This window comes from Benincasa hispida, chromosome 10 (assembly GCF_009727055.1).
Source record: "Benincasa hispida cultivar B227 chromosome 10, ASM972705v1, whole genome shotgun sequence".
NCBI lineage: Eukaryota > Viridiplantae > Streptophyta > Magnoliopsida > Cucurbitales > Cucurbitaceae > Benincasa > Benincasa hispida.
Genome location: NC_052358.1, coordinates 14,472,984 through 14,483,123, shown reverse-complemented (window position 1 = coordinate 14,483,123; position 10,140 = coordinate 14,472,984).

The following is a 10,140-nucleotide window of genomic DNA, read 5'->3' as shown; positions in this document are numbered from 1 at the left end:
AGCAAATTCTCCTTTCTTTTTTATCATCAATCAATCTTTTAAGCCAAATCTGTTTAGCCAAATCTGTTTAGCTTTCTTGGGGTCGCTTACCAATTAGTTAATCAGGGTTACATATTCTTATTATTGTTGTAGAGGTTCACCTTGTATAACGAGGAGTTCTCAAACATAATTGAGGTAGCTCCTTTATCAATCGAGATACCATTATTAGACTCCAACTTCAAATAATACTAATGTTAGATATTTTTTGTCCCGTTTGATAGTCATTTTGTTATTGTTTTAAAAAATCAAGCTTGTCTATTCACAATTATTTTTTCATATTTTTTATACTACATTAGAAACATTTAAATTCTTAGTCAAAATTTCAAAACAAAAACAAGTTTTCAAAAACTATTTTTTTTCCTTTTTAGTTTTCGAAATTGACCTTAATTTTGCAGTTCAATAGTCCAAAGTAGATAACAAATCAAGAAAACTTAGAAGTGGCAATAGTGTTTAGAAGTGTGTCTCATTTAGGTTAGTGATTTGTTCGTTTTTTTATTTTCAGAAACAAACAATATAAAGAAAATAATGAAAATGTTGTGCCTGGTACACTTATTGTCAAAAATAACAAAATGTCATTTTCTTGTTTGTTAATTTTGTTTGCAAAATTATGAAAACTCGGGATGAGCTAAAATCATGTTATTTCCAAATGAATTGAGTTGGTCATTATTGTTTGTGTTTGGAGTGCCAAGTTGAGTAAGAAAAATTGTGTTTGGGGTGTAGAGTTGAGTTGAGTTGGACTATGTGGTGCAATTTTTCTAAATGAAATTGATTATATATTTGTTGATTTTGATTTTTCAATTATACACCTATTTTTCTAACTTTTGTAAGACAAAAAAATAAAAATAAATAAATAAAAACTTCAAATTTTTTTCTATTATTAAAACATAACAAATTATTCATATACTAAACACAAAATCTTCAATTCAATTTTTGAATACTCAATTACATAACATATTTTTTTCTTCATTTATAAACACCAAACATATTCCAAATAAATTATAACTGAACACAAGTACTTAGCGCTCAAACATGAACGTCGAAGAATCTTAAATATTGGACAACATTTTTTTCTCTTTTTGAAAAGTGTAACATATTTATTTTTAATCACACAATTTGAACACTCACTTGCAAATTTTTACACCAAAATAAATGTCACATTCTAATAATATGCATATTTTCACTTCTATCTAACGATCACTTCTTAACCCTCAATTACTTATGCTCTGCTTCATCAAATGTTTCATACGACTTGTGTACTGCTCCCTTGTACTCACTGACTTGTCTACGATATTCGTTTCAAGATAGGTAGATCACCAGGTTACGACCAACGAAGACCACATAGAATTTGGATTTTCCCATCTACCTATAATTTCATAATATGGGTAGTCGATACCAGTGATAAGTGTTAGGTGAAGGGTATTTTTTGGGTTAGGATTTAGGGTTTCAGTGGTTATGGTTTAGGGGTTCTCATTCAACACCCTCTACTGCATAATAAAAGATAATAATTGAGCAACTTTGCCAAATTTTAAGTGTAACTCGGTGACATCTAAATAATTTTTTATAACTAATGGTTAGTTAGGCTTATCTTTTCAGTTAGTATATGATTAGGTTGACAAATATCTCATGGACTTAGACCCAATGAGAGATCAATAAGTTTACCTAAAATATGTTTACCAACTATTTTTAAAAAAATTATTTACCAACTATTTTTTTTTAATTTATTTACCAAATATATTTTTTTAAAAAATATATTTACCAATAATTTTTTAAAATTTATTTACCAACTATTTTTTAAAAAATTTATTTACCAATATGTTTTTTAAAACCGGAACTTTCCTCTAAGGTTAAAATTTAAATTTTTACCAACAAGAGCGTAACTCGCTTGACCTAGTGTTCATATTATCGACCTCGAGTTAGAAATTCGATTCTCTTAGCCCACATTTTAATTACAATACCTTTGCAAAATAATAATAATAATAATAATTTTGTAGGGATATTCAAAAAACCCGATGATTCCAAAAAACCGATCAACCCAACCCAACCCGTGCAGTTTGAGTTGACTCATTTGGGTTGGATTGAGTTCAAATAAATGAAAATTTTATGAGTTTGGTTGATTCATGGGTTCACTTAATATAACCCGAACCAGTCCGAATTTATGATTAACTTTAAAGTATATATTTTTTTTTATTTATTATAACACAATTATTTATATATATATTGATTTTAATTTTATTTAATTCCAATCTTTTTTGAATAATTTATTCTTCAACAACTTTTAAAAGTAGTTTCTTTGCACTTTAGAAAGAAAATTTTCACTACATAAATTGAAATTGAGTTGTTAATCTTAATTCAATATATGAAAATAATTAAATTATATTTTTACATATTTACGTTTTGCTTCATTCTAGAACGAAATTTTAAATAAATGACCTGATTAACCCGAATCAACCCAACCCAAATATTTCATGTTTGGGTTGGGTTGGGTTCATTTTTTAATGTGGGCTATTTGGGTTGAAGAAATTTACAACCCGAACAATTAGATTGGGTCTAAAAAGTCTTTCAATCCAACTCAACCCAACCCATGAACACCCCTATAATTTTGTACAAATTTTAATAAAATAATAATTTTTTACCTTTTGCACGTCAAATTCAACAAAAATTTATCTGGCATTTCAAATGAAAGTGTTGAAAACTTTTGTATTTCAATGACACTTGAAAATGAAATATCACGCTTTTTTATGTGTTAATCATACATTTTTATTGGTACGTTTTTAAACATTTTAAGGTATAAAAAATATCATCGTAGAAAAATATAAATTGAAGATTTTTCTTCAGATTGTAGTAAGAAAAAAAATTGTAATTTCATATTAAACATGTATTATGAAAGAATAAAATTCCTTGAGGAAGCATGTGAACACTGTACAATTTGAAATATGTGGAAATGTAGAGAAGGAAAACATTATTGTATAGAACAATAAGCATGTTGAAGAAAATTAAACAAAAGTCCATGAGAAACTTTCCCTTGAAGACACCTCTTCAATGTAATTCCTTTCCAAGTCCCGAACAAAATCAAACTTGATCTCTCTCGAACAAACGAATACAAACCTTCTCCGGATCCCAAACAAACATGAACACCACCACTTGGGCTTCTTTGCTATTCTATGGCAAAGGAACAAAAGATTGTGGAAGCAAAGGGATTTTGTGGGAGAAAAGTTAAAGAGATCTAGAAGAGTTTTCTATAAATCTTTTTATAAAAAAAGACAATTTATCAACCCATTTTGAGTATTCTATGTGATTGATGATGAAAATGAGGGAGAGTCCTCTGTAATAGCTCCCTCAATATTAACTTTTAATATCTCCCTTGTGGGTGTTATTTTAAATATATATATATTTATTTATTTATTTATAAAGTTAATTAATGTATAATTAAATATCATATATTTAATTTCATTTGGATCTTATTCAAATGATATCATCTCACATAATCTATAGTTTTAATATGAATCATATTCACATTAAATTTTAACCTATATTATTTATATGAATTATATTTATACATAATGTCTGAACCTTATTCAAATATATCACTCTCATATGTTATATAATATTAATTATAAATCATATCTATAGTTAACTATATATTGTAATGTATCAATATGCATTTGATCAATTTCAATCTCATTCAAATATTTATCTCTCTTATGATTATAAATCATATTCATAATGAACTATAATGTATCAATAAATATTTTATTTAATCCCTTCTACATAGTATTAATTATAAATTAATTCATAATTAACTATGTATAATGTATTAATATACATTATACTTTTATTAATCATATTAATATAAATTTTTCCTTAAATAATTTGAACAGTTCAAATTATTCCAAAATATTTGTTCCTTGTTTTATCCTTTGTGAGCTAGCAAAGGGACCTAATGGACTTACAGATTAGAAGTTCAAATATTATTAGATTAATTAATTAAACTCTTTAACTAATCAACTTTCATTAACTGTTGGTGACTCCATTAAAGATCGACAGTTGTACTCTTCGCACTGTAGATATATTTCTGTGTTTATGGATATAACTAGTCAACAGTGAGTTGACCCTTCACGAATCGCTCGTAACTACAGCTAGGTCAGAATTACCATTTTACCTCTGTAGTTACATCTAACTCCTTAAGTACCATTGATCCCTCTAATGAACAATTAGTTATGATCCAATTATAAACTAGACCTCCCTTTGGCCAATGAAAAGGTGAGGTACCTCATCATTCAAGATTCGGAATTAACCCTTAAAGGAGCAACTCATTTACTTACCCTGTGACCGAAAATGAGCGAATTCTATCTTGTATAGCTATATTCCAAACTCCCTACTCAAGAAAATCCCAAAATGGTAGGCCTATTGAGTTGGTGAATCGGACCACTCTCACTCATGCAGATCAAAAGATTAACCTTATAGGCAGGAGTTCACAACTCATTCAGGATTAAAGTCAAGTCAAATGGTCATCCTAATGAAATGTAAGTATTTTCAAGCAACGACGTTATAAAGAAAGACTAATTATTTCGTGGTCCAGTATTATGCAAACTCTTTATATAGGATACCTCCACTCACATGTCTCTACATGAACGATTAGGCTCAAATTGTCTGTAATACTTTACAACTATTGTAACAATTACAAAGTGGGTCGTGCCCATAGTGTCACCATGATAAGACATCCAACCTTATCCATATACTCCATACCAATTAGATTAGTTACACAGTTTTAAATGTCAAGTAAGATAACTCGTTTTTTTATTAAATAAATGAATATCGATATTTATACATTACAAAACTACAAGATTTAGGGCATAATCTGTTGGATTTTATGTCCTAAAACTCGTAGTTTGTAAATTGATAAACATATTCTATTTTGTTTTTCGATAAAATTGTTTTGGAATTGTAATCTCGAATCCAATAAACTAAGGTCCTGAGGCTATTTAATGTAAACTTGAACTTTATGTAATGACATAAAACATGGATCAAGTTCGAGTATATAGCCTAAAATGATCTGTAGTATAGGGATAAGATTGGGCGCCTTGTTCTGGGGACACTATGGATACGACCTACTTTGTAGTTAGTACAAACGATGTGATCCTGAATCATTCATATAGAGATATGTGAGTGGAGGTATCCTAGGCAATGAGTTTGTATAAGACTGGAGCACGACTTAGTCGCTTTTGCTTTATAACACCGTTTACTGTATAAAACTGACTAATTCAAATTTGATGACCTAGGTAACTCGATCTCAATCCAGAGCTAACTATGAATTCTTATTTATTTGGAATTATCCTTAGATCTACGTGGGTGAGAGTAGCTCAACAGTGCTGGGTCGCTGGCTCAATAAGCCTCCCATTTCAGGGGTAAGACCAAGTAAATAGTTGGGAACATAGGGTGTAAGACGGACTTCACTCTTACCCGTCTCTAGTGGTAGCAGATAGGTTGTTCCTTTAAGTGTTGATTTCGGAATTAGAACAAGGGGCCCTACCCTCTCACTAGGCTGAGAGGGACTCGATTTGTTGGTTGGATCACAAATCAATTGTTCTTTAGAGATTCAGTGGGACTGAAGGAACAAAAAGTGTTCTCGGGGGTAAAACGATATTTTGACCCAACCAAAACCACGAACAACCTGTGAAAGATTGACTTACTAGTTATGGTTATATCAGATGGACAGAATTATATCTACATTGAGGGGAGTGCAACTACGAGACTTTAGTAGAATGGCCCGTTGGTTAACAAATATTGATTAATTAGGTTAAAGAGTTTTACCGGTTAATCTCGGATTGTTGGAACCCATGATCTGTAGGTCCATTATGTCCCCCTGCTAGCTCATATGGATTAAACTTAGAACAGTGTGTTGGATTAATTCGAATTGTTCGAATTAGATTAAAGGAGTAAAACCGATAAGTATATGTGATATCGCTATCGATTTTTTGTATGGTGCTTTATATTTAAATGTGATTTGAATTTTGAAAATATAAATGCGGATTCATGTTCGGAAGGTCAAAATTAGTCAAGAGGGTCAAAACTGTAAAAAGTCAAAGGGTTTACTTTTTCGCTAGGGAAAGTCAAAGTTTGACTTTGACCAAATGGAAAAAGACCATTATGCTCTTAACTAGAGTTAGTGGAATTATCCAACATTCTATAATGTTTACACATAGTCCACTTAAGTTAGTGGGATTATCCAACATTTTTGTTGGATAATCCCATTAACTTAAGTGGACTATGTGTAAACATTATAGAATGACACATAGCCCACTTTGGTTTAGTGTTTTGTGAGGTGTTGATTTTTGGTGAGCTTTTACATGCATTAAATGCATGTAATTGTTTTATAAAAGAAAGTATTTGTTTTTGAAATAAAAAGTTTTTTGCTTCTTCTAGCTGAATTTTATATATTTTATTTGGTTTCCAAATTCTCACTAAAACTCCATTTTTCTCATATTAACCTTGAACCTCCTTTCTTCTCTTTTCATTCCTTCATTTACCATGTCCCACAACCCGGTTCTGAGTCCAGAGAATAGCAAGGAAACTCTAGTGATGGTCCGGTAGAGTTCGGGTCGAGATTCAACGAGAAAAAGCATTTTTCGGGTGTTACAAAGGTTGTACACTATCCCTTTTAATTTACTGTTTTTTTTTTTTTTCATTTGCATGCTTATTTCCTTTTAATTAGAGACAATTAGAGTGTAATTAGATCCTTATTCTGCTGTGTATGTCTCGTGTTCCATCATGTGGTATTAGAGCATGCTTTAATTACGCTCAATTGCTTTTGGTGGGTATTTCTTTTTCCTTTTCTTTCAAATGTTGAATGAAATGTAGACTAAAGTGGATATATTACAGCTTTGACATTTTTTTTAAAAAAAATTATTATGAAAATTTGTAATTTTTCACATGTTTATGAGCATTAATGTGTAAAAAAGGGTCTGTAAATTTGTTAGAGTCATTAGAGTTGAAATTAGGTTGTAATTGCTCGGTTCTCGGAGAATGGACAGCTTCAAACTTTAGAAAAATTTGATTCCAGACCCGTTTCGGCCACCAAACCCGACGACCTGCCCGCTAGCCTGAGGTTCGACCTGATTCGGAGTAGCCCCGCACGCGCCGCTTGCCCGCTCCCGCCTCTGTGACCCGCGCGCTTGTGTGCTTTCCGTCGACCCAACTCGCCCCGCGCTTCCGTTGACCGTGCCAGCACGCGTTGACCAGCCGGTACAGACGGTCTGGACCGGTTCATTTGACCTTGTTGAGTCGGTTTGACCAGTTTAACTTGGTTTTTGGTGGTTTTGGGTCGGTTCGAGTGGTTTCTGAGCGGTTTCAGATGGTTTAAAGTGTTTGAAGCTGGTTCCGGGAAGCTGGTTGCTGTTTTCTATAATGAATTAGTTATTTATTTGTTTTTAATGCCAAAATTGGTCCACTTTAGTGTTGTTTACCTATTATGCATGTGATGTATAATGTTGTTTGATTATGTGTGCATATAGTATGCCATATAGTTTTAAAACCCCACCATAGTAAAAGCATGTGACATGCATTTGTTATATGTTATAAATGTTATAAAATATATGCTATGCATGCTTAGTTTTAATATAAGTGTTATATTAAAGCATGTTTGTTTGAAGAAAGCATATTATAGATGAATGCTCTAAGGTTATAATTGTTATAGTTTATTTTATAATGGTTGTAAAATAACCTAGACTTCTAAAATCTATAATAAAGATAAGATGCATGCTCACTTAGGGTTAACCATCAAGCAATCCCAATTTTCATAGAAAATAGGTCGATATCTTGTAAAATCGAAGTTACAACAAAACTCACCCGACAAGATCTTGACAAAAAGTCAGATAAGATGACTAAGGTTGAAGGTTTTTAAGTTGACGGTTCATGGAACACCTACTACCTAGAGATCGAGTCGACGTATGAGTTAGGTTAAACCGGTTTTATGAGCATTGCGTGAGCGGTGTGAGGTAATAAAATTTATTTATCACCTAGATATCGTAGGTTATAAATTCAGTATAAAAGTTATACTCGGATGAATCACCTAGACTCAGGATATGTTTAAGTCAGCCGAAATATATCGCTAAATATTTTATACCCTAACCGTCTAGAACACTTCAGCTGGAGAGAAATAATGTACTTTTAGCTCTTGCGTCCCTAAGAGTTCACACCGTGACATTCATGCTTGGCTTTGGGCCGCCCTGGGAATGGACTTCATTCGGAGAGTGTTTGCATGAGTCAAAACCAAGGTGAATAGGGGAAGTTGTTCATAGTAAGTGGGAGAAGGAAGTGTGTCAACACATCCTATAGTCTCTTCCATTAGGTCGCACCGTGAGATTCCTATAATGCGCCTGCATGTCTTCCCTGATGCAACCTTACCGATCGGAAGGTTGTATTATAGGATTTGGAACTCCGCGAACTCTAGAAATTGATAGGGTCTCTCAGGTCCGTTTTCATTCTTGTCTTTCCAACTTTGGGAGCATAATGATTCCGATCTTTAAGGTCTGAAAATGGAAGGTCATAATTACGAGAATTACCAAGTATTAGTAAATTCTTGACCAAAGTAGCGATAACTAAGTTACTATAGGAATAAGAGTTATTCTGGTGATAGTATCTAGTCAAGATAGTCTTGGTTCAACGGAGGAATAGTCGATCACCCCTCAGTGAAGGTTATTCTAAACCGTTGAAATATCGTTGCAAATATAATAATGATGGGTACATTATTTTTTTTTGCTAAACTTGATTGGATTTTAAAGATGATGTTTTTTTTACTAAAAAAGATATGTTTTTTTACTAAAAAAGATATGTTTTTTTTCCAGCATGACTAGCTCTTTAGTTCAACTATTAGCGTCTAAAAAACTTAACGGCGACAACTACTCAACATGGAAAACAAACCTGAATACTATACTAGTAATAGATGACCCGAGAATTGTCTTAACTGAGGAATGTCTTCAGGCCCCTGCCTTGAATGCTAACCGAACTAGTCGGGATGCTTATGATCGATGGGTTAAGGCTAATGATAAAGCCTATGTCTATATTCTTGCCAGCATGATTGATGTATTGGTGAAAAAATATGGATCCTTGGTATAGCTAAGGCTATCATGGATTCATTAAAAGAGATGTTCGGGCAACCGTTATCAATCCTAAGACACGAGGCAATTAAGTACATTTACAATAAGTGTATGAAGGAAAGGACCTCTGTTAGAGAACATGTCTTGGACATGATGGTCCACTTCAATATTGCTAAAGTAAATGGTGGCACCATCGACGAGGAAAATTAGGTTAGCTTTATTATAGAGTCTCTTCCGAAGACCTTCATACCTTTTCAAACGAATGCTTCTCTAAATAAGATAGAGTTTAATTTGACAACCCTTTTGAACAAGCTTTGGCGTTTTCAAACTCTTACAAAGTCTAAAGGGAAAGAAGTGGAGGCAAATGTTGTCACCACAAAGAAATTTTTAAAAGGATCGCCCTCTAAAACTAAAGCTAGACCTTCAAAGAACAAAAATGTTCAAATGAAAAAGAAGGGTAAGGGGAAGACTCCCATGACAAACAAGGGAAAGAAAGTTGCAGAAAAAGGAAAATGTTTCCACTGCAACCAAAATGGGCACTGGAAGAGGAACTGCCTGCAATACATTGCTGAGAAAAAAGCAGAAAAAAAGCACAAGGTAAATATGATTTACTAATTGTTGAAACATGTTTAGTGGATTATGATACCTCAACCTGGATATTGGATTCAGGAGCCACAAATCATATTTGCTTCTCTTTTCAGGAAAATAGTTCCTGGAAAAATCTTGAAGAAGGTGAGATCACCCTAAAGGTTGGAACAGGAGAGGTTGTCTCGGCTGAAGCAGCGGGAGACTTGAAATTGTTTTTCAACGATATATATATCATACTTAAAAATGTTTTGTATGCTCCTAAAATGAGACGGAATTTAATATCTATCATATGTATATTAGAACAAATGTATAAAATATCTTTTGAAATTAATGAAGCGTTCATTTTCAGAAAAGGTATTTAAATTTGCTCTGCTATACTTGAAAACAACTTATATAAGTTAAGACCAACTAAAGAAAA